Genomic DNA, 6000 nt, shown 5'->3' on the forward strand with positions numbered 1-6000 from the left:
ACTGTAATTCCTGCTGAGAACGCACTGCTCGTGACAAGAAGCCATGTTTTCTCACAATCGCTTGAAAAACATCTATTGGCGAGCAAAGGACGCCCTATAGCTCAGACTCCTCTGCATAGCGGAGCCTTTCCCTCAGAGGCCTCAATTGTTATGGATGCTGTTTATGGTGCTGCTATGACAAGTGTGAAGGGCACGGCGTGGTGAAAGATGCACGGCTCGCTCGTCTGCTCGGTGTCTGAATAGGATATAGGATTGTAAATGACCCTGCATCATGGCACAGGCTCACGCTGCGCTAAAGCGATTTTTCCTTTTTATCCCTGTGATGACTTTTTTGACACAAAGTGACAAATACCGCTCGAGAGCCTAAACGTCTGCAAATTCATTGGATTTGTGTGTGCACGCATGTGTGTATGCGCGTGTGTGTTTGTGGCAGGAAAGAAGGGGGTTGTTGCAAAACGCCTCTGATATCAGGAGATCAAATTATTTCGTCTCCCTCACAATGGAAGTTGTTCCCAAGTTTGCAGAAAGTCGTCAGAGGGAAACAGCTAGCTGTGAGTCAAACAGCACGACTGAGTGACAAGAGGCAGACTAATGATAAGCTTTATAAGTTTTGATAGTTTTTTACGGCCTTCTCGCAGGCAACGTGAAGCGCTCCAGAGCTGCAAAGAGAACAATGTGCCTTTGAGACGCGCTCGCTGCAGCGAGGCAGCCGCGTCCTTCCGCCTCCTGCCGCACATGCTTTACTGCCGACAATAAACCATTTTAGTGCAAAATAAATTGGGATCGTATTGAAATGCTGGCACTATATATGTCACGGAAGACATACAGTTATTTTTGAGCAAAGCTGGAGGGATAGTTTATCATCATGCTGCTGCCTAGATGGGTCTGTTCCACATCATTGGCTCCTCTTGCTTAGTTAGATTGTGAAGGTCAGAGTTCTCAAGCCGTTTATGGCTGTTTAACTTTGGAGAATTATCACATGGGTGCCACTTGGCTGATATACTGCACTGCTCCATCCCACCTCAGCATTGTTCAGTCCAAAGCCATTATTTGGACCCAGAGGACGCAAGGAGGTGGCCTCACGATGTGATATTTGCACGGATGGCCCGATTTCTATTGCTAAATAAAATCCTTTGTTTTTTACACGACAAGAGGGGAAATTTTAATTTTTCATATCTTTCAATCAATTATTAAAAGTGATAGATTTGGCCAGAGGTATACGCACACGCACAAAGAGAGACGTCAGTATGAGGGGGCTGCCTATGAACAAATGCCCTAAGCAATATTGGAGGGGAAGGAGGAATGTTCTTTGCTCAAGGGCACCGCAGTAGTACTTGGGAAGCAAACTGGCAACTCTCCAGCATCCAGTCCCAATTTCCATATTTTGGTCTAAAGCAGTCCCCCCGAAGCTAAACTACTGCTATATTATTATTATATTACTACTGCTATATTACAGCTTTTTCTAACATTTACAGTGTTATTCTTAACACTTAACCCGTATTTTGATGTCACCTACTTTATACTCTTGGGTGAATTTTCATTAGCTTTCTTTGTTGATTGGGTGGGAGCAATCACATGGTTCTATTGCATCAAGGCGAAGTGTGTGGAGTCTATTTAGACTGTAATGACCCGTTTCCACGAAACAGTCCCTAATTTGGCTATCACTATTGACACTACTGTACAAAGTGCTACTTCTAGTACCTGGTTAGTTTTCAACTGCACCAAGCCATTACCATAGGGGTGACAAACCACTGCTGTTCGCTTATTGATTTCATTCGCCATCGTCATGTCATTGTAGCATTTAACGATATGGATAGAATTGACGAAAATATTTACCCATGATAAAAAAATTTAGCATGCCCCTTTGCTCATGTGCCTAGCTCTGGATGCTCCAGTATTACGCTCCACAGGAGCGGAGGCTATGTGCTGGCTTTAAATATACAACTTGTAATTCACTTTTGTTTAATGTTTAGTTTGACAGTAACCTTCACCTGAGTGTGGCAAAATTCAGCTTTGCCTCTTTTTGAATAATATTTACGAATTCTATCTGCCAAACCGCCGCTTGTTGTGTTGAAACACCTGCCACCATACAATGCGTGTATGGCCATTTATAAGCTCGCAAGTCAAAGCAAAAAAAAATAATTGCACGATGGACTGGTTATATCTTGCATAAGTCGGCTCACTCGTATCTCAAGGCACCACTGTACGGTTCCTGTGCCTGTAGAGTGTACTACCTCTCTGGACATATCCATAAATAAAACATAGTTCCCACGCAAACCTTATGGGCAAAAACATGTTTGAATGATCCCATTATGTGGTACAACTATTTGATGTTAATTGCTTTACTGGGTTTCAAAACTTTGCAAACATAATTAGCCCTCCCAAAGTCAATGGAAACGTGTATGGTAGCACACAGCACCATCAGGAAATTACCATAAGAAAGGACTTGAAAGTTCTCAACTTGAAACCTTGAGGGGAGAAGGCTTCTCCCTGAAACGGGAAGGTGACATTTTATTTCTAACTGTTGGCTGTTAATTGATGCTCTGCTGATTAAAGCACATTTTATGGAGACGACCGGGGGGCTGCGTTTGCAGGCATGGATTGCAGCAGAGTTACGAGGCTGCAACATCTTCATCTTCATCTTCATTTGGGTTGCATCAGAGAGCCATGGTGTTGCAGGAAAGCAAACTGCAAAAAGTTAGCGAGGACAAAAGCTGCAGCACACTCGGTGCCTGTTTGGAAGTCAGAGCAATAATTTGAATGGCAGTTTAAGAACTAATATTTGAACTGTGGTGCTAACTATATGAGCGTGTGTGCTGTACTACACAGGCGACATGTGAAATATGACATTAAATCCTTTGTGAACAATCCATATCATTAATCACGATGCAGTATTTGTTTGAGCAAAGCAGACTCATAATTCAAAGGCGCGTGGTGATTTATTTATGGGAGTGTGCAATTGATAAAATGCCAAGAAGGAGCAATCTTTTAAAGCACCTCATACAAAAACCTCTTTGTCAGAATAACCAACACAATCTGCATAATTTACATTACTTACTTAGAAGTATGCATCCCAGCCTTAAAGTAAAGAAGTTTGTTTTCTCGTGTTTGTGCCTATTAGCAACAAATTAATTAATCCACCATCCAAATCCTCATCAAGCCACAAGCTATATATTAATACAGTGTTCTTCTTGTTTCCCAGAATGCAAAAGGAAGTACTCCGGAAGCTCTGTTGTTTCCACAACATAATTGTGTTGCTTACACCCACACATATGCCCCCCCCCCCCCTTTTTTTTTTCTATTTTAATGTATCCAGAAGCCATTCAAGTTTGATTTCAAGTTCAGGCTAATTTATTGATCTGCCACTAGGGGGCGAGGTGCTCCTCCCAGGGCTCACCATGGCAGCAATAATATGCAGCCATAAAGTACTGATGAGGTGGCTCAGTGAATATTTATGAAGGGTCCTGCATTGAATTCGCTCTCAGCCGTCTTCATTCCAAACGCTCTCAGTGGGCTTTATAGCCCATGTATAACGACACATCCCAGAGCACCAATCATATAATTACCAACGTCTCCAACTTGAGTGTTCAATTCAACTCCATTTCTCTCCGCCTTTCTGATCCTCTATCCATCAATGGTGTGAAAAAGCCCAGCTCCTCCATTTAATATTGTTTGTTTTGTTGTTTGTCAACACAACAGAAGGAGATGTGCTTTTCTAAAGCTCAGTGTTAAAGAGGCACCCCCCGAGAAGAATACACACAGTGTTGCCATGGAGGCAATTGATGTGCAAATGTTTTCATTTAAATATTTTTAAGAGGATCAGCTCAGATTACGCCAAAGTTTGACAGAGATAATTCGATGGTTTGTGTAGCAGCTTTGTTTGGGGAGACCATCATTCAAGGAACGTCAGACCACCTTCACAAGCCACATAGACTTTTTAATGAAGTTTACTTTGAGAAATAGGCCAAAGTTTGCACTTCTCTGCCATATGAAGGAAATCGTCTTATTGATGAGAGCCGGTTTAATATTTTAAGTCCTGCGAGACTTGCTAAACAGGCTTTGGCGCTTTCTTGTGAAAAGAAAAAGTTTGAGTTAACACAATCGCTAATTCCATTTAACAACTCTTCAAAAAGAGGGGGAAAAAAGTGCCAACAAACCATTATGGTGTCATCCAGCGGATATATTTGCTCTTTTTCCTGCATTATAGATAAATGCACCATGGAGACCCCCCAGTATTTGAGACAAGGGAGAGGAGCTTAAATATTTATGCCTAAGCCTCTGGAGCCCCACTATTAGTAGTAAAATGTTTTACTTTCTGGGCCTGTCACTCTGCTCGGGCCGCCATTAAGAACGGTGCTGACAGGGACCTCCGGGTCAAACACTTTGAAGCAACAAAAGAGCCTGATGAAATCGCTCAGTGAGACCCAAATTACTTCTGTGTCATTGGTAGACAATATTTTCTCCCCACAGCATTCCTCCGTCTGTTAACGCCGTGACCCCGTCCTCTGCATATGGAAAGATTGTTTGTCTACAACACTGGGCTATGGAGATGAGGAGAAGTTCATGGACAATGTTCCCGGCGGTGTTCGACCCCCGTTGGCTGCGACGCTACCCTCCCTCCGTTTTGTTGGGCTTTGTGGAAAAAGTTGATAAAAACAGCTTGTAAATGGGGATGGGCAGTTGAAAATGAACATGTTGGGGTGGAGCAGTGAAGCGGGAAATCCAAATATACAAGACCTCAAAGAAAAGTGGCAAAAGGAAAGAGAGAAAAGACTCTTTGCACAAAGAAGACATACACGAATATATTAAGGAATATATACACGGCATAACATTGAACCAGAGTCACCCAAATTGTTGCTATGAATTGGATGGTTATCATTTCAGTCTGTTGTTATCATCCATCCATCCATTTTCTCTACCGCTTATCCTCACAAGGGTCGCGAAATGTGTTCTCATCTCTCAAACCCCTGATGACGACTCGGGTCTCTGGTGTTTGCGGAGACGTATCTGTGATGTCGACACGAGTCTCCTGGAGAAGAGCCATGTCACCAAGGAGTCGCGGTGAAATCGAACATGTTTCGATTTCATTAGAGACCTTTTGGCGACTCCTCTATATCAGTGGTTCTCAACCAGTCAGGCTTCGGGACCCACCATAGCTCCTTATAGACAAGCCACAACACAGATTTCAACATCTCAATTTAATGAAAATGTTGCGGTTTGAACCTGACACAATACAAAATATGACAGTGTGCCAATAGACACAAAATTCAAGTTTATGTCACGATACAATCATATCAATGTTGACTGGACCCAGAAGCAGACGGCGGCGGAGGAAGTAGTGGAGAAGGGTTTATTATAATCCAGTTCAGGGTATGTATTTCCAAGGCATGACAATGGACTGTCGGGACAAGGAACGTGCAGAAGCAGGGGGCGTGAGCAGGTGGGAGAGCTTGCCGGCGTGGCTGGAGCGGACAGCGAGGTGGGGAACACAGAAGGAGCACTGGAGACGAAGAAGAACACAGGGAGGTAAGTGCGATTACAGGGAGTCGAGTAACTTACAATGAGGGTGCGAGATTCAGCCTGTGTACCACAATTGAGTGATAATACTATGGCAGTGGAATCCTGGATCTGGCAGGCTTATATGCAGGAAATGATGAGTGCTGATTGAAGACAGGTGTGCGGCCAAGGTGATACTGATTGCTGGGGAGAGAGAGGGAGAGAGAGGCAAGGCACAAAGCGCCACCCAAGCTCCAAAGGAGGAACTGCAGGGCACAGATCATGACAGTAACACCCCTCAACGGACGCCTCCAGGCGTCCTACCAGGCTTCTCAGGGTGAGCGGCATAGAAGTCCCTAATAAGAGCGTTCCTCAGGATCATACCCCTCCCAGTCCACCAGGATCTGAAATCCATGGGTACTGGTGGAGACCGGGTTAAGCAGGGACACATGGAATGTTGGGGGGATCTTGAGGGATCGCGGGAACTTCATTTGAACTGATGTG

This window comes from Phyllopteryx taeniolatus, chromosome 5 (assembly GCF_024500385.1).
Source record: "Phyllopteryx taeniolatus isolate TA_2022b chromosome 5, UOR_Ptae_1.2, whole genome shotgun sequence".
In the NCBI taxonomy this organism is placed as follows: Eukaryota; Metazoa; Chordata; class Actinopteri; order Syngnathiformes; family Syngnathidae; genus Phyllopteryx; species Phyllopteryx taeniolatus.